This window comes from Eptatretus burgeri, chromosome 10 (genome assembly GCF_056783735.1).
Source record: "Eptatretus burgeri isolate ZD-2024b chromosome 10, Ebu_testis_v1, whole genome shotgun sequence".
Lineage (NCBI taxonomy): Eukaryota > Metazoa > Chordata > Myxini > Myxiniformes > Myxinidae > Eptatretus > Eptatretus burgeri.
Window position 1 is genome coordinate 83,314,140 of NC_140970.1, and position 20,674 is coordinate 83,334,813.

The following is a 20,674-nucleotide window of genomic DNA, read 5'->3' on the forward strand; positions in this document are numbered from 1 at the left end:
ACATTTCTCTTGCCATACAACACAACACAATGCAATACAATGCAAGGAACCAGAGGGTTAAGCCACAAAGGATTTAGCTAAAAGAACGTCAATAAATTGTTGCAAATTTATCACCGACTTGGGTTTGCTGTCCACCATTGGGTGACGCTTGGCAAGTGTTGCCTCTGCATATGCAGCGTCAATGATTGAGCTTTGAAAGCCACATCAGCAACAAAGGCTATAGGGGAGGAGCAACCCAAGCATGAACTCCATTTCTGCCTCCTGGGCTTCATCACCACATTATGACCACCCCTACCTCGCCTTCTATGGCATGCTGGGGCCTCATCATCAGAGTCTTTTTGTTGACATACTATTCACTCTTCAGCTGCTGTGGTGGTAAGTCAGTGTTGAATTTGCATAACTGTTTTCCATCTGCTTTGACAAGTTAGCCCTTTGACATCATGTGTTTGGTGAAGTGTTTGCATGACTGGCGACAGTGTTTGCGTGTTTGTTCAAAGTCAGATGAAACTTGTCTCCAATATCTATCTATCTATCTCTATATGTATACATACATCTATATATATATATATATATATATATATATATATATATATATATATATATATATATATATATACATATATATATATATATATATATATACATATATATATATATATATATATATATATATATATATATATATATATATATATATATATATATATATATATATATATATATATATATATATATATATATATATGTATATATTTTTAACCTGGAAGTTGTGGGCTGCATCATGTTTTGAATTATTTTATTGCAAAGTGTGCTGTTTCTTCCTACATATATATATATATATATATATATATATATATATATATATATATATATATATATATATATATATATATATCTATATATATATATATATATATATATATATATATATCTACATATATATATATATATATATATATCTACATATATATATATATATATATATATCTACATATATATATATATATATATATATATATATATATATATATATATATATATATATATATATATATATATATATATATATATATATATATATATATATATATATATATATATATATATATATATATTGTTGTCAGGGGCAAGAAGACCACGGGGGGGGGGGGGTGTAAGCGACCCTCGTGTTCCCACCAGACTCCGGAATCACAGGCCGTCGCGCACAACTAACTCCATGACACGGCGGGTTGCTAATCAACTGTGAACGCCAATAACTCAACCATGTGGCTTAGGGTCCTCCGTGCAAGAAATCACGTTTACCTAATGGTCAGGTGATCTAATTACCGGGGGACATACCCTCGGTGCGCCTTGTTCAAACCGGATCACTGTACCGGATCAGATGCAGCTAAGCGTAACTGCCCAAGGACGTACCAGCTGGAAAAACAGATCGTTGGTGGATAACGTCCTTGCTCAGCTGGGATACGAACCATGCTGGACCAATGAAGGAAAATACGAAAATGATCTGGGAACATTTCTATACAATCACTAATTTACAACCAAGTGAGGAAAGGTATGAGGCACAGTAAATGGATTTATTATTATGCACAACAGGAAAAGCAAGGAATTTGTGGGGTGCAACAAAAAGCAAGCAATTTACAAAAGCAGACTTATCCCATTAGAACTTCTACAATCTTAACTTGTGCTACGACAGGTGCCATCACATACACATATACACATATACACGCACGCACGCACACACACGCACACACACACACACACACACACACGGAAGATTAGATTGCCAGAAAGAAAGAGAGCAGATGAGGACTAACGGACTTGAAATACCTGGCGCAGTCAGACGACCAACACAACCCAGTACACTTCAGGGAAGGTCGGAGGGAGAAATACTGGTGTTTTAGGTGTGGGAGTGGGAGTTGTGGTGTGGTGTGGTGCAATATGGGGGCTTCGGTGTCGTGCCACAGGAAACTGTGATTGCGAATCAGTAATGGGTGCTCTTTTGTACGTCCAAAGGGGACGAGATAGAGGGGTGGAAAGTGAGAGAGGAGAGAAGATGCGTGAGGAAGCAGGTCCCTAGCCTACTCATGCATAGGTCTGTGAGTGCAGCGTGTACCTCCGTGGGACACTCACTTGAGCGTTCCCACCTCAAGAGTCGGCACGTTATCTCCGGCTTAGTCACTTTGCCGGGGCTCTTGGAAATGTGTGCTCCACACTGGTCCCCGAAGAACGTCTGTCGCTCACCAAACACGAGTGTAGATCCAGCGACGGGCAGATAATGAGGAGCAGTGAAGAAGAGGGCGAGGCAGGCAGGCGAAGAAGAGGGCGAGGCAGGCAGGCAAAGAAGAGGGCAAGGTAGGCAGGCGAAGAAGAAGGTAAGGCATCCAGGCAAAGAAGAGAGTGATGCAGGCAGGCAAAGAAGAGGGAGAGGCAGGCAGGCAAAGAAGAGGACAGATGGCTTCACGATCTGTTTTTACAAGCCCTCGGCAATAGGTGGGGTGACGACCCGAAGCAACGCACCGTTCCTGCCATGTTCTGGAAGAGGGTCATATCAATCCCGCGTGCCCATTTGGGGCAACCTCAGCGAGATGCTGTTTGTGCTGCTAAAGTTCTTGGTTTGTCCTCACATCACGCAGTCCGAGTAACCTGAGCCATGCAGCACGCCTCTGTTCAGTAGCGAATTGTATTGATATAGAGGAACGAGGAGGCGTGGGAATATTTTTCCCGTGTGTAGGAGATGGTGGTGGTCGTATGGCAGCTTACCTGCCGGGGTAGCTATCATTTCTTGAAGTGCGACTGTGTCGCTGATGCAGTGCCCCTCTACCAGTACACACACTGGAACTGGTACTCATTTCGCCTACCTTGGAAGGATGACGGGCTGAGTCAACCCCCTGGTGTATTAATTAAGCAGCTGACGGGGTTGAACTCAGGACCCTAGGATCCCAAGCCGCCACCCTAACCACTGAGCCAACACCAGGCTCAGATCGAGATATAATTAGACTCAGCTATAAGACCCATGCAACGCACTTCGTCCTGTTAATCCACGAGACATGAGGGGGAGATCTGACTGCACGAAGACTAACGAACTAACTGCCTGGGGATCACTGTATGCTGGGTGCCATTGCATTAGAGGCATGCAGTTTTGCAGAACCACAACAACATGCATACATACATACATACATACATACATACATACATACATACATGCATACATGACAAACTCCTCCCATGCTCTTTCAGTCAAAGAGGCTGCATAAAACAACCATGAAAGGCCTCCCAAGGTAAGATCTTTGCTGTTTCAAACCCTTTGCAGAGTTCCTCCACAGCTGTAAAGGTGTTCACAAATAGTACGCAGATGATAATCCCAATGATACACACCCCCTCAGCTACCGGACTGGTTTCATCGCTTGTTGGCGAATCATCAGTGATAGCCCAGACAGAAATGCTTACCAATGAGGTTCCCTTGTCTTTGCAGCTGTGGAGACAAACACCACCCCGACACATCCGGAGACATACACTGCCCTGAGATAAACACCACCCTGAGACGTCCATAGAGAAACTCTGGCTCGACACATCCGGTGGAGATAAACACCGCCTCGACATAACCACCGTCCAGATACAACCACCATCCGGATACGTCCGGCGATAACCAGTCTGGACACGTCTGGAGAAAATCACTGTCCGGAGTATCAAATGATGTGTGAATCCAACTCTCTGTATGTTTATAAGCATGACAGCTGAAATGCAATAATCTCAAGAATATCTTCACCTGAGCCGAATTTCAAATTTCAAAACGTGAACTTAACCTTATATTAGCAACAACTCGGACTGCTAAATAAAAGTGTTCATTTGTCCAACTAGCACATTGTTTGGAACTCCGGACATCTCCGGATGGTGTTTAATTTGTCTGCACTGGCTTGGCAAGCGATTAGTGATTGGTTATAACAAGCATCTCTTGGAGACACTTGCATTGCCAAACAATGTCCGAATTGGACAAAAGAACACTTGTTTTTTGCAGTCAGAACTGCTGTTGAGGTCAATTAAGAAGTGTAAATTTTGAAAATCGACTCAGGTTAAGAGATCCTCGAGCTTATCGCATTTGCAGAAATTAAATAAAGCCATTATCACTGGCATCTCCGTGCAGTTATAATCATTACGCTGTATCATTGTAGGTATGAAGATGAGGAATTCAATGAAATAAGTGAGGAAAGCGAAAAAATATTTTGAGCACTTTATCATTGATAAACCGTTGCAGCCAGTTCTAAGTCAAGGCATTGCTGAGCAGGCTGAACAAAGTGGTGAATTAAGACCCCAGCAAGCTGATAGAGGGCTGACTCAGAGGCTGACCAAGGATGACACCTTGATAAAGGATAATTAAATAACGCTTTTAATTATCTTTAAAAGGAACGTTTAAATTAACCCAAACACCCAATTTCCAGTCATGCATTTCCTTGGAGTTCCCTTTCTATGCATGCAAAATTTGGGGCCATTATGTTTTATGTTTTTGGAGTGATGGAGGAGATTGACTGACTGACTGATGGACACAAACTTGCATTTATTATTGTAGATATACAAAAGATCGTTGATGGCAAGCATTAATGATGGAGATGGACAGAGCAAAGGGCAATCATTGAGGAAAACAAGAGTTGGTGTCAAAGCCACCCAATGCTCGCCTGTTTATACATTTATCGTTTTTAAAAGACTAGTCTAATAATATTTTTTATAAAGCATTGCAGTGAAGTCTGATCCAAATAATTTTAAAGCAATATATGTATTTGTATATTGTAATCAGTAAAAAAATAGTTTGGTAGATAAAAATATTATAAAGGAAATAACCTGCACCAAAAACTTTAACATTTTGACGCTCACACTCACGCCAGGGATATCGCTATAGCTCTGTTCTTCAAGCAGGCGAGCTAAAAATGAAAAGTAAATGCATAGCATTATAACCTCCTTAAAAGTAATTGTGTGTGTGTGTGTGTGTGTGTGTGTGTGTGTGTGTGTGTGTGTGTGTGTGTGTGTGTGTGTGTGTGTGTGTGTGTGTGTGTGTGTGTGTGTGTGTGTGGGGTTGAAATATCCAAGTGCGGGTTTCATAAGGTGGAACGGAGTCCTCCCAGGTCTCGAAGTATCCACCTCTGTGTCAGTAAGGGATCATGATTCATGGACTAATTTGTGACGTTATCTTGTTCTCAAAGTTTCGTTCTGAGGGCTCTTTTTAGGATCGTCACAGAGCTCCGGACAGCTTCCATCTGCACTTCGTTTGTAGTAATATTTCCCAGGAATGGTTTTTAAGATCTCTGTAAGGTTATTTTTTATCATTCCATTTGCTCCAACAATCACTGCTCAAATTTTGGCACTCTTCAGCTTCCAGGATCTTTTCACTTCATTTTTGGGATCATGGTGTTTGGTCATTTTCTTTATTTCTGCACTTAGGCCAAAATTTCTGAGTACTGACACCTCAATTAGCAATGCCTTATTTTCTTTTTTGTACCTCAGCAACATATCCAGTCGCCATACTTTGTTTTTGATGTCCACGCTTGATGGGATAATTAGGTCATTTGTGAGCATTACTTCCTTGTTTTTAGTGATTGCTTTTGGGTCATGTTTCCACGAGTTTTGTGGAACTGGGATATTGAGATTTTTTGCAGATGTGCTAGTGAATTACCTTACATACCTTGTTGTGCCTCTGTATGCACATCTGTTCTGACATGAGTTTTTTTTACATCCCAGTAGGAGGTGACTCGTACGCTGTTTCTACCTTACCGAACCGACACTTGTCTGATTGACTCAGTCCCACCATTTTCAGCCATCGGTGTGGTGTTCTTGGTCTTGGGCATTTTTAATGATTTGTTTCTCCATCCCAGTTGAGCTGACCACTTCATAGTAATTCAAATGAGCCTTTTTTGTTTATTCCCAATCTGTCCAACTTTTTTTTTTTTTCTTTTTTATTTTATACCTTCCTGCTCTTTCGTCATTTTCCCAGTTGTCGGTGTATATCTGTTGATATAATATTTTGCTTTATATTTTTATTTTGTCTTTTGTTGCAATAGTTGGGAATGTATTCATTATTGTTTTGGTTTCTTGTGTAACATCTCACATTTGCACCTGTCTCTGGAAAAAAAATAATCCTGGGTGGAGATTTTCTTTACTGGTTTGTTGCCTTCATGTTCACCTACAAATTGGATTCGGTAGTCTGTTACACTTTTCGTGTGTTCAGCCAGTCCTACAGTTGCCATTCTGTGCACTTGGTTGAGCTCCATCAGGCCGCTACCTCCTCCTCATCTCTGTATATACATTCTCGGGATGCACTGATTTTTGTAAAACATTTTGTGGATGTTGAGGAGTTTCCTTGTTTTGATATCCAGTTTATTAATTTCTGATTGTGGTGGGTTTACTATTCCACAGCTGCACTGGAATACTGGTATTGCAAGTTGGTTTATAGCTTTGATTTTGTTCCTTGGAGAAAGATGTTTTCAGGATCAGCCTCGTTCTATGCAGGTATTCTTCGGTAATTGTTCTATACATTTGTGACATATTTAGTGGCCTTCTTCGACTCCAAGTTATTTGTGTGATACCTCATTGTCGAGCTCCTATATTGTTACCTTTGCCACCGAAGGTGAAGGAGGTTATGCGTTTTCACCCCTTTCTGTCTGTCTGTTTGTTTGTTTGTGTTTGTCTGTTTGTTTGTGTGCAGGATATCTCAAAAAGTTGTGGACGGATCTGGATAAAATTTTGTGGACAGGTTCAGCGTGTGACAAGGACGAACTGATTAGATTTTGGTGAAGACCCGGATCCTAATCCAACTACTAGAATTTTTTAAGTGATTCGTCACCATTGAGAGATAGGGCTAAACAATTATATAGCACGATATCTCAAAACGTTGTGCACAGATTCGGATGAAACTTGGTTGACAGGTTGGGTGTGTGACACGGACGAAATGATTGGATTTTGTTGAAGATCCGAATCCGGATCAGGATCCGACAATTATTTGATTTCTAAAGTGATTCGTCACCATTGAGAGATCGAGCCAAAAACGACATGGTACTGTATAGCATGATATTTCAAAAATGCATTGGGCCCGATATGTTCTCGTGGATGAGGCATTGTGTGGTGGAGTTCTGCGCTCTACCGAGTGCCATTCTTGTATTTGTGTCAATTTTTATTTGTCCGTTTTTGTTTGTCTACCTTGTGTGAATGTGCACTTGGCACACCTTTCTTGGCCAAATTCTATTTAAATGTCATCAGAACACCGTTTCACAAATTTGAGTTGTTCTGCCAATTTTTCGTTGTTTGGTGCAAAGAGTTTTAAATCACCCATGTAAAGTAGATGTCACCTTTCTTATTTCTTTGGACAGTCTCCTATTTGATGTCAGGATATATCCATGTCCTTGATCATTAATGAGGTTGCTCTGTGGTTCCCGGGACAGGCAAAACGGGAGGGGAGAAAGGCTGTATCCTTGAAAGATCCCTTGACGTATTGATGTATCTTCACCCTTGTTATTACCATCTTTCCTTTGCGAGTACTGTAATATCAATGTGGTGTTCCAAAGCTCCATTGCTGTGTGTGTGTGTGTGTGTGTGTGTGTGTGTGTGTGTGTGTGTGTGTGTGTGTGTGTGTGTGTGTGTGTGTTTGGAAGGGGGCATGTTGAAACTCCAGAACGGTGTTTCAAAATGTCAATAATGATGGAAGGGGGTTCATTTTTCCATCCATAAGGCAGCTGGGAAATTAATGGTAGCGATCAGGAACACCTAGAGAGTTGGGCACATTGACAAGTTTTATTGCTTTTATTTTGAGTGTCAATGACAATAGAATGCAGCTGTTGCTCAATGTATTCAAGCGTAATGTTCTATTTGAAGGTTGCGGAGAGCTGACACGACATTGTGGCTAAATTAGAAAGGTGATCTACAATTGAAATAAATTTACCTTTGTTGAGGGAGATTGATAAAATTGTTATATTTGTATGTTTTGTCCGTTTTTGTCCACGCTTGAACATCTTACTATCTTTGCAAGAGATAGAACATCACACATCACACATTCTGGTGATTCATCAACATATTTTTCAAAAATTCCTTCACGTTTATAGCATTGTATACAGAAAATAATTATCTAAAAGCAAAACGCCAGTTGGAAGCAAGCAATCCATAATGGAACTCAGATGGAGATTTTGACAAATACATTTCTTTACAAGTGGGAAAAATCATATGAATGGAACAACAAAAACAAATTACTGCATGTAAAAACTTCATGTGACGACAAACACAAATTCTATACACCTGCAATAGTGACCTGAATAGTTAATTCACCATTGGTAAAATAAGATATTATAACCTTATGATTATAATTTCCAAGATATGGAGACCATTTTAGCATACCATATTTGAAATAACTTTATGTAATAGAGATTAGAAACGCGCGCACGCACACACACACACACACACACACACACACACACACACACACACACACACACACACACACACACACACACACACACACACACACACACACACACACACACACACACACACACATACACACACACACAGTCAGAACAGCTGTACACACGACGACACAAGAGTTTGTAAAGCAATCCGGGGCACATCTGCAAAAGCTTTGATATCCCAGTTCCAGAAAATTTGTGGGAACATGAATCAAAAGCAAACACAGAAAACATGGAAGTGCTGCTCACGTATGACCTAATAATCCATTCGAGCGTGAACATTGAAAACAAAGCATGCAACTTGATATTCTTCGGTACAAGATAAAGAGAATAAGGCATTGCTGATTGAGGTGTTAAAACCAGTGATTTTGGACTAAACGATGCAGAAATCAAGAAAATGACCAAATACCAAAACCTCAAGAATGAAGTGAAACGATCCAGGAAGCTGAAGAATGCCAAGGTTCAACCAGTGATAGTTGGAGCTCTGGGAATGATGACGCAGGACCTCAGAGAGATTTTATAAACCATCCCTGGGAATATTACGACAAACGAACTACAGTTGGAAGTCGTCCATGGTTCAGTGACGATCCTGAAGCGAGCCCGTGGCACAAAATTTTGAGAACAGAAAACTTCACAGCTTGGTCCATGAATCGTGACCCCTTACCGAAATGAAGGTGGATACTTTGAGCCCGCACTGGGAGGACTCCATACCACATTCTGAAACCCGCATAGGCAGATACCAATCAATGACACACCCATGGAGGTGGATATTTTGGGACCTTGTAGGTCTCTGTTGTTTCACCTCCTGAAACACACACACACACACACACACACACACACACACACACACACACACACACACACACACACACACACACACACACACACACACACACTTTGAGACCTGGGGTGGGAGCATTTAAAACCCACGCTATCTTCCTGGTAAAGGTCTGCCTGCCTGCATGCATGCTCATACATACAGCGACCTTTGCATTTGACCGGTCGGCTCACTCCGAATCTGATTCGTACATGCTAATTCCTCAACAGAAGGGAGGGGTTGGGGACCAGGGGGAGGGTTGGTAGAGAGACATAAGGGGGTGAAGAGAGTGGCGGTGAAGTGGAAAGCGGTGGGGGAGAGGGGAGGGGTCGGAGAAAGTGAGAGGGAGAGAGAGAGGGGTCAGTGTTGGAAAGAGTGAGAGGGATGGAGAGAGGGGTTCGGGTTGGGAGGGAGAGTGTTGAGCGATTCCAACAGATGTGATGCCCAGTTTATCATCCATCTGAGAGACGGCGCACACGTTGATGAATCACCCTGCCTGTGACGCACCGGGATGACAGTTTATAGCTGGGTCAGGATTCAAATCCAGGCTACACAGAGTGAGCATGTGTACCTCTTGGCTTTCCCGCAATGATATCATGATTTATTATTTCAAAACTGAAAATATTTTTTCTCATTGTGATCATATAATTTTTTTGTCTTGCTGCATCCGAGACAGAACTGCGGTATCACCATTAAAACTTGAAGAACGTGCCAAGTGGCTTCACCATGCACTCCACGAAATGGTTGTAAAAACTTTTAAAAGCGAAACGTTTAATTTTTATGTGTATTTATTTATGCCAAAGATAGGTCGTATAATGGAAGAACATACAAAAAGGCGAATCGTCGTGAAAAATATAATTTCACATTTTCAGCGATCCAGCGATTTCAGCGCAGAACGACACGTGGCCAACACAGGTGAGTGACCCCTGAACATTGTTCAAGTCGATCGATATACAGTATTCAGTGACAGTGCGAATATTGTAGTGTGCTTGCCAAGTGGCTTAAGCCCTCCAACGAAATGGTTGATAAGAAACGGCTCGTTTGGCACGTAATTGGCAATCACCGAACCGTCATATTAAACATTCACCTCCCGGAGATGCCCGAAATGTCAAATATATCTGAATTGGACAAATGAACACTTTGCCAGGAGTCGAACCTCCTTGTAAGTTCGATTCTGGAGCTTAAATTTTGTAATTCTAATTAGTTTAAGAGATTTCCGCAGTGATTGCATGTGCGGAAATGAAATAAAGCATTGAACAATGACATCTCCTGGACTGGGGCACTTGTCAGGATAGAAGGGAAAATGGATGGAGCAAAATATAGAAAAATCCCAGAGAAAAACCTGCTGCCCTCTGCAAGAAAGCTGAAATTGGGACGGAAGTTCACCTATCAGCATGACAATGACCCGAAGCACAAAGCCAAAGCTGCACTGGAGTGGCTAAGGAATAAAATGATAAATGTCCTTGAGTGGCCCAGTCAGAGGCTTGACCGAAATACAATTGAAAAATCTGTGGCATGACTTGAAGATTTCTGTCCATCAACACTCCCCATGCAACTTGACTGAGTTTGAACAGTTTTGTGCAGAAGAATGGGAAAATATTGCCCAATGAATGTGTGCAAAATAGGTAGAGACCTATCCCAACAGACTCACAGCTGTAATTGCTGTCAAAGGTGCTTCCACCTAGTATTAACTCAGGGGGGTGGACAATTATCCAACCAAGATATTCTAGTTTTGTATTTTTAATTAATTTTCTGAAATTTTTCGAATTTCTTTTTCACTTGGAAGTTGTGGGTTACGATGTGTAAATAATGGTTGAAAAAGTCTGATTTAATGCAATTTCATTCCAGGCTATAAGGCAACAAAAGGTGAAGATTTTGAAAGGGGGTGTAGACTTTATATCGGCACTTCATATAAAAATGAAAAGCATGTTCCGTGAGGTGGTCGGTGAAGACGTGAGTGAAGCTGTCCGGAAAGCCATCCGGGAAGTGATGAAGACTATATGCCTAGTAATGACGTCCTGCTTGAACATCAGTTGCAGGACTACATGAACGTCTTTAAATTACGTACTATTGGAATGTTCCTTTCACAGTGAAACTGTGTGACTTTGTCTTAATTATGTACTGTTTGAACGTCAGTTGCACTCTGACTTCACCCACATACGGTGCCTATAGAAATCTGTGTAAGTTTCAATTTGATATATTGAGGTATAGCAACAATAAAATCACAAAAAGTCCCATTTAAATTTTTATGGGGTGAAATTGTTGTCCTGGAACCAGTTGACATGTCGAAAAGGTTAAATCGATCATTGCGATTTTTGGTTAACTAATTCAGTGACTGAGGTTGCAAATTCTCTTCAAATTTAAAGTCAATCGGAAGAAAATTGACGATTTTATGTGACCTTGACCTTTGACCTTTGAACTTTTGACCTCAAAAACTATTGACTGTGTCCACCACATGGTTAAGCTTCATGAAGATCCGTGTAGAATTTGCGACCTATCGGTGAATGACGTACATACAGACAGACAGACAGACAGACAGACAAACAGAAATAGACAAGTAGAGGCAGACCAGACCAACCAATATACTTGCGAATCTTCAATTTCACAAGTAACGAAGATACATTTCTCAAATTGTATTCTGCACGTTGGTTATCTTATCAAACCAGGAGTCAAAATAATAGGTAAGATGGTTATACGGGGGGGGGGGGGTCCCACAATAAGCCTCCCCGCTATCCGTCATTTCACATACAAGTCAATAAGTTACTGAGGAATATTTTCATTACACATCCAACGATTCCGCGCACTAGCGTCCAATTGATGGAATATCAGTTACCAGGTATTCCACCTCCACAATGCACTGCAACCTATCCCTCTCAGACTCCATCTCACACTGTGCATTGTTGAACTTTACGCTGCCGCATACTGTTGTTGAATGCCTCTTCCAATGGAAAAGGGAACTCAAGTGTGGCGTGATGTGATTTAAGCGACTGCAGTTTTGTACTGTATTTTTGTACTGTACTGTACTGTATTTTTAAAAATCTTTGTGTACTTTACCACGTAATCGTTGAACAATGAGTAGTAACAAAAAGGGTGAACCTGCACCGAAGCGGCGACGTAGTTGTGTAACTTTGGATATCAAATTGGACAGAGAGAAATGAAATAATAATGGTGAATGACCAGTCGATGTCGCTCGCCATCTTGGTTTGCCACTGCCGACTGTATGGGAAGGATAATTTAGGGGGTGAAAGGACTGATGCACGCAGCTTGACAGAGCCGATTAGAGATTTTTAAGGTGTAAGACCACTAAATTATCATTATAAAATGGTTAAAGGTTATGTTAAGCAAGATAACCAGAGTGGTGTCAAAGCCACCCAATGCTCGCCTGTTTATACATTTATCATTTTTCGTTTCTAAAAGACGTCTAATAATATTTTTTTTTATAAAGTATTGCAGTGAAGTTTGATGCAAATAAGTTTAAAGCAATATATGTATTTGTATATTGTAATCAGTAAAAAATAGTGTGGTAGATAAAACCATTAGAAAGGAAATAACTTGCACCAAAAACTTTAACATTTTCACGCTCACGCTCACGCTGACGCTCAAAGACTAGTCTAATAATATTTTTTATAAAGCATTGCAGTGAAGTCTGATCCAAATAATTTTAAAGCAATATATGTATTTGTATATTGTAATCAGTAAAAAATAGTGTGGTAGATAGAAACATTAGAAAGGAAATAACTTGCACCAAAAAGTTTAACATTTTCACGCAACACACTGATGCTGACGCTCACGTTCACGCCGGGGGTATCAATATAGCTCTCTGTTCTTAGAACAGGCGAGCTAAAAAGGTGTTTAGGTTTTATAATTTCTTTAATTTATCGTATTTTTTCCTATGTTTTGTGTGTTTCATACGTATTTTTTGATTGCTAGGCTTGTTGAGTGGTGTTGGAACGCTTCCCCCCTAAATTACACTAATTCTCATGGAGAAAAAGTTCCCGCTATCCGTCATTTCGTAATAAGTCCAACTTTTCTGGAATTAATCTTGGACATATCATGAGGATGCCCTGTATACAGAATGTATTATGGTTATCTCATCAAGCCAGGAGTCAAAATAATAGCACTCAGATTAAATTTGCACACACTTACAAGATGTTTAAAAAAATCCCACTTGTAGTCATACATTCAAGTGTGAAAGTTTCCTAAAATTAATTCCAGATTCTTGTCTTCTTGTTTCTACAGATGTCGACATACCTTATAATTATAGACCATGAAATCATCTTTCCACACATGGGAGGTGATGTTTTTATCATTTTCGAAGATCGCAGCTTACGCCATTCCTTTAGTAACCAGGAGACTATTTTAAGGAACTGAGACCTCACATCATTTTGGAATATCATTACATTTTGTTAATGTTTTCACACAAAGCAAATTAATCATCATCATGAATGTACCAGATGCTTGGCAGAGCATTTATGCTGCCAAAGCAATCTCTTGGCAAGAGTTACGCTGGGTGGTTTGCCGTTACTTCCTAGCAGTTGATCATGACATGGGATTGTGTGATTTGTTCAATGTGGCAATGAAAACTCGCTTCCTCTTCGCTAAAGACTCTGTGCGATATTTAATGTGCAACAATGACCAGCGCTGGCAGAAGGGTAGTCCTTCGGCCGAATGTACCACCGAGGGACGGTGAAAACGGTGATGCATCGGCCCGCATGCGACAAACCAGGCAGTCAATTTACATATAACTCCATCAATATTGGAATGCAGGTTAGACATCTCAAAAGGTGAATGCACACACAACTTTAAACTATCCTACCAGCCAATGCAATATCACAGCCTGCTATACAAAGTTATATATTTGGCGTTTGGGTCTGTGTGTCTGCCCCCCCACTTGTGATCCTGAGTGAGGGGCTGCCTCTCTTGGTAAAAAAAAAAAACATATGATGCATATCCCTACAATGGAGGATTGTTGAATGCCTCTTCCAATGGAAAAGGGAACTCAAGCGCGGTGTGATGTGATTTAAGCGACTGCAGTTTTTTTTAGCCACAGACCTATTTTCAACATCTATCACTAAATCCAGATGCCACAGGGACTCTGACAGGCAAAGATGAGCAGCACTGCAGACCAGCATGCTTGAATTTTAAAAACTTTACAGCTAGAGGACCAAACCCAAGTCCGATTATGAATTGGTTTTCATTGACAATAATGAATACGAAGGGCATTCTAAAAGTTCTCCGAACGAGATACTCATTCATAATTGTTCATGCCATATCAACTTTTCTTTCTACATACATTTAACTCCTAGTTAAGCAGTTCTCAACCAGGGGGGAATTTCCCTCCTGGGGGAATTTTAGGGTTTCAGGGGAGGAATTGGGACCACAGATTGGTAGACTCAAACTGTTGCAATATTGATCTTTCAACAAACTACAATTCTACAGATTGTACATAATCTACAGGACATTACACTTTATTGAATAAGGTGTGATGTCCTGTAGATTATGTACAATCTGTAGAATTGCAGTTTGTTTTTAATTTAATCCGTGACATTCAATAAAGTTTATTGAATGTCACAGATTAAAATTAAAGTAAAGATAAATATTTCACTTTTTTATCTGTGGAAATATTCCATTTATAGTTATCTTTGACTTATTCTTGTTTTTTTATTCACAGACTTTGGAGCCCATCATGAGTGTCAAAAAAGAGGGTATGATGATTCATATATTCAATATAGATTCACATCCATAATAATCATCAATGGAGAAGAAAGGCCTCAATGTGTTATTTGTAGCAAAGCTTTTTAAATGATTCTATGAAACCAACAAAGTTGAAGCAACATTTGCAGAATGTTCATCCTCAACACAAGGAAAAGGACAAAAGCTTTTTTGAACGTCATGGGAATGCTCTCAAAAAGATGAAGCTGGATTCAACAGGGGCATTCCAACAAATTAACCAAAAGGTTATTGAAGCTTATTATGTCATAGCACTGGAGATAGCAAAGCAGAAAAAAACCACATACAATCGGCGAAACTTTAATGAAACCTTGCACTCTCAAAATGGTGGAAATTGTGTTGGGAAATGGATTGGAGAAAAAACTTGTTGCAGTTTCACTATCAAACAGTACTGTTCAAAGGAGGATCAGTGACATGGCCATTGACATCAAGGATCAAGTTGTGCAGGAGATCAAGTCTGCAGCATTTGGCTTATTTTCAATTCAACTTGATGAATCAACTGATGTGGCATCGTGTTCCCAGTTGCTGGTGTTTGCAAGATATGTTCACTCAAGTTCATTTAAAGAGGAGTTTCTCTTTTGATCTCCTCTTGAAACAACTATCAAGGCCGCAGATATTTTGGAAAAGGTTTCATCTTTCTTTTAATCAGAAAATCTTTTGTGGGATAATGTCTGTGGATGCTGTACAGATGGAGCACCACTATCTTGGGGACAAAATCTGGATTTCAAGTTTGTGTGAAAAAGCAAGCTCCAAAAGTTAAAGGCTTTCATTGTTTGATCCATCATCAGGCACTGGCCTCAAAAACACTTCCATCTCCACTAAGGAAGGTTTTGGATCAAACAATTCAAATTGTGAATTTTGTCAAAGGAGGAGCTCTCAACTCACGACTTTTCAAGCAGTTATGTATTGACATGGATGCAGGCCATCATTTGCTTCTTTTCCACACAAATGTTCGATGACTTTCAAGAGGAAATGTAACTGAGCGAGTATTTGAGCTTAGGGACGAGCTCAAATTATTTTTTGAAGTTCAGGGTAAGATGGAATTTTTTGCCTGGCTGGATGATGAGGAATGGATCAGGCACCTTGCCGATTTGGTTGACATTTTTTAGCAGCTGAATTAACTGAATCTTTAGATGCAAGGAAGGAATACAAACATAAAATTCATGGATTCCTTGAAAGCTTATATGAGCAAGCTGGAAAAATGGAAGAGAAAGGTCAAGATAAAAAATGTTGCAATGTTTGAGAAACTGTCATCAATTGTTGTTGCTGGTGGTGAAGACCAAGTGCTTCCAGAATTTGCAAAAAATGAAATTTTGCAGGATTTGACACCACTGGAAAATGAATTCAGCCAACGTTTTCTTGAAGTCAGTGATGAGGAGTTGGATTTAGTGTGAAATACATTTAAATTGTCAGTTGAAATAGTTCGTAATGATTGTCAAGATGAATTTCTGGAGCTGAAGACAGATTTGGGAGCAAGAGATATGTTTGATGAGAAATCGATTGCAGAATTTTGGCCCTTGATGTGCGATTCCTCCCCAAAAATGCCAGAAAGAGCTATCCATGCATTGCTTCCATTTGTGTCGACTATCTTTGTGAGTCAGGCTTTTCAACTCTGTTGCAAAAGAAAATGAAGCAACGAAGTAGATTGGAGGTTGAAAATGACCTTTGTTGTGCCCTTTCAAGCATTCCTCCACGTATCTAAGAATTGGCGAAGGTAAAACAATCACAGGTTTCTCATTGACTCTAATCTTCATCAGAATAAAATGAATTACAATACCCTGGCTTTCTATTGAACTTTTTGTTTATTGAAGTATGCTTCGGTAACTTTAGTGTGTTAAGTAATTAGTTATGAATATAAAAAAACACTACTTTTATTCAAGTTTTAAAATCCATCAACATTTTCTATTGCAATTAAATTTGTAAAACTCCACTGTAAAAATAATCCAAGTAAATGTATATCTACCGATATAGAAAAAAATAAAAGATTTTCAATATTATATGCATATTATTAACCTCCGCCATCGAAGATCGGAGGTTACTGTTTTCACCCCTTTCAGTTTGTTTGTTTGTTTGTTTGTGAACAGTATTACGGAAAAACTCCTCGACGGATTTCGATGAAACTTGGTGGGGGGGGGTGGGGGTTAGGTATGATCCAAGGATCATGCCATTAGATTTTGGACTTGCTCCCCCCCCCAAAAAAAAATTGCTAGAGAATTTTTTTTTTTTTTTGCATTTCTACATGTTTTAAGTGATTTCCAACCCCCCCCCCAAAATTGTTACCCCCCCCCCAAAAAAAATTGTTAGACAAAATTTTTTTTTGTATTTCTACATGTTTTAAGTGATTTCCAACCCCCCCCAAATAAATTGTAAGAGAAAAAAAATTTTTGCAAATTTTTTTCAACAAAATTTCGATTTCTTTTTTTTTCATTTCTACATGTTTTAAGTGATTTCCAACCCCCCCTCCCACCCCCAAAAAAGTGTTGGAGAAAAGAACTATAACTCTGTCAGCACTGTTGACATCATATTTAATGAATAAGATACAAGGTTCATTTGAGTGACCCAGCAGTATTGGTGGCGGAGGTTTTGCACTCTCTCGAGTGCTCCCCCTCGAGTTTGAAATGCATCTTTTGAGTCAGACAATCTTGGAAAGTTCCTTATAAATTGCTCGCCAAGAAGTATGTACAATGCGTCAGAACATTTTTTTTCATAGTAATTCTGTCTGACATAAATTTAAGAAAACTTTGGCATATCTTCAACTATTGTTGGCATGTCGTTTGTTTTACTTTTTGAACACCTCTCAGATTTACAGTTGGACTTAATAATTTGACCCCGTTTTGATAACTGCAGAAAATATGGAATAAACATAAAAGATCCCTTTTGTTAATATAAACTCATAATAATTTCACATTATTTGTTTTATAAGTTGAAGTAATTCCACTTTCAGTGACAAAATTGATTAGTTTTCAGGATGGTTGAGATGATAAAACGGTAGCCAATCGTATTGATTTATCCGACACGTAAACAAACACAAACAAAATAAAAATATATTTTAGAAACAAAAGGTCAGCATTCAGGAATGCATCCAAATGAGACCAGGAGGTTATGTTTCAAATGTAATGATTGTTTGCCATTGCCAGAAAATTCTCGTTTTTTGCTTCACAATCATTATACTACAGTATAATGCAGTATAATATAATGTAGTATAATGATTATACTACAGTATAATGTAGCATCGAGACTCCTCAAGTGACCAGATAACAAACATATTGCATGCAAGCTTTAAAGTCACCACTTACAAACTTTCCTGTGAATTATGCAATGATCAGACCTCATTCTGTCAATGAAAGAGTCACACTCTAACTCACACTACGTGCACTTGAACCTTTGCTTCCAACCAGGCTCACGAGGATGCTGATTATAATGGGACAGATGGGAGAGAATGCTAAAGGGAATGATTGAGACCTTAGAGTTGTGAACTGTGAAAAAACAGCAGGTGATGATTGTGAATGCATTGCAGGTGATGGTTTTTATAATTCTAATTATTATGTTCATGGTGATGCTCATGGCTTATGCAGCGAACAGGCTGTGTCATCATTGCAGGATTTTGGGCAGTGTATGTTTGAGGTACATCACCAACCTCGTTTCCCCTCCCCCACCCCACCTCTGTGGTTGATCATTGCCCCAGGCGAGATACTCTTCTAGTCTTGGGGAATTTCAATGCATCAACTGGAACAGATAGGGATGGTAATGATACATGTGTTGGTTCACATGGGTCTGGAACTGTGAAAGAGTCACACTCTGACTCACACTACGTGCACTTGAACCTTTGCACTCTGTGCACTTTGAAATAGCACGAAGTTCCTTGACTTTGCAAGAAGTCATGGACTTAGAGTGGCTGGTTCATGGTTTCAGTGCCCACAGGTTCATCAATGGACTTGGTATTCCAATGCTGGCAGTGTGGCAAAGGAGATTGACCATCCATCCATCCATCCATTCCATCCATTGGGACCATACTCTGTGCAGAGCATTGCTGCTGCCTAAGCACTATTCTGGGCTTTTGGGTGCAATCCTGGATGGGTCGCCACTCTGACACAGGATACCAGCAAGCTGGCACTCATTTTGCCAACCTTGGAAGGAAGACTGGCAGAGCCACCCCCACCTGGTAGTATTTAATTCAACAACCAAGGGGGATTTGAACTCAGGATCCCAGGATCGGAAGCAGATTGACAATGTGCTCGTTGGTGGTTGCTGAAGGATGATCCACAACTGCAAGGTCTACTGGAGTGCTCAGTTCCTCATTACTGACCACATGCTTGTTGTAGCATCTCTGAAGTTTCAGCTTAAATCTGGTAGAATGGTACTATTCCAGCCTCAGCTGGATGTTGGCAAGCTCAAGGATGAGAGAAGTTTGTGAACAGGCTGAATGTGGATTTGTGGGGCTGGGTGCTTTGGGGAATCCTGAAGAGTTGTGGAGTGCCTTCAAGACCACCGTCCTTTATTTTGCTGGTGGATGTCTTGGAACTCATCGTAGGGCAAAGAAGAATTTTGTCTCAAGGGATACTGGATACCATTGTCCAGAGTCGCAGGGCCAGGCTGAATGGCAGAGCTGAGCTGTTCAGGGAGCTGAGGTGTAAAACTGTGCGTGCACCAAGGGTGGATAAGGATGCCAATATGCGAGGAATCTGTGAGAGGGGGTCAAGCATCACCTGTGGTCAAGTGATTCTCTTCTTGCTTTCAGGGAATTTGTGCATTGAGTTCCTCCAAGCCCATCCCTCGGGGCACTGCAGTTAGAGTGGAGGGTGGTGGGCTCTTGACTGAAAAGTCCGAAGTGAAGGCCCGCTGGGCTGGTTACTTTACGCGGTTGGACCTGTCTAATCCCCCAGCTGTCATGTTGGATGTTAGGGGTGTTTCTATCCCTATTGCTGACCCTCCAATCAACTGTGATCCACTTCATTTGTGGAAACACAGACTGCGGTGAACAGGTTGAAATGGAGTAAAGCTCCTGGGATCTGTGGCATCCATGCTGAACTTCTCAAGGCTGGTGACAATGCTGTACTCGTGTCGTTGCAAGCAGTTCTGTGCTCTGCCTGGATCACAGGCATCATCCCAACTGACTGGAAGAGGGGCCTTGTTGTCCCTCTCTGGAAAGGGAAGGGTGATCGCCAAGACTGCAACAACCACCATGGAGTGATGCTGCTTTCAGTGCTGGGCAAGTTTTTTGCTCGGATAATTCTTGATTCAGTTTGCCACCATCTGCTTGAGCACCAGCATCCAGAGCAGTCAGGATTTACACCAAAGAGGTTAACGATTGACCATATACTTGCTCTTCATGTCCTCACTGAACGAAGATGAGCGTTTTGGCAGGGGCTGTTTGTAGCCTATGTTGATCTCTGTAAAGCATTCAATTCAGTGAATCGGGATGCCCTCTGGAGGATTCTTGGTCTTCGTGGGGTGCCACCAAAACATCATTCTGATGTCTGAACTATACTCAGGTACTGAAAGTGCTGTGAGATATGGTAGTACCATCTCTGACTAATTTCCAGTTGTTATTGGAGTTCGTCAGGGGTGTGAACTGGCCTCCACACTTTTCAGTGCTTGTTTGGACTGGATTCTGGGGAGGATGTTGGAGAGATCGAGCTGTGGTGCATCGTTTGGAATGTCAATATCTCTGACTGATTTTGCAGATGAT

At 40.5% G+C, this 20,674-nt stretch overlaps 1 protein-coding gene across 1 annotated transcript in view; it reads left to right on the plus strand.

Moving 5' to 3' along the window:
- Window positions 1-20,674, plus strand: part of LOC147018993 (chemokine-like protein TAFA-1) — a 703,168-nt gene that overhangs the window by 35,513 nt on the left and 646,981 nt on the right. The gene's annotated exons all lie outside the window — the stretch shown is intronic.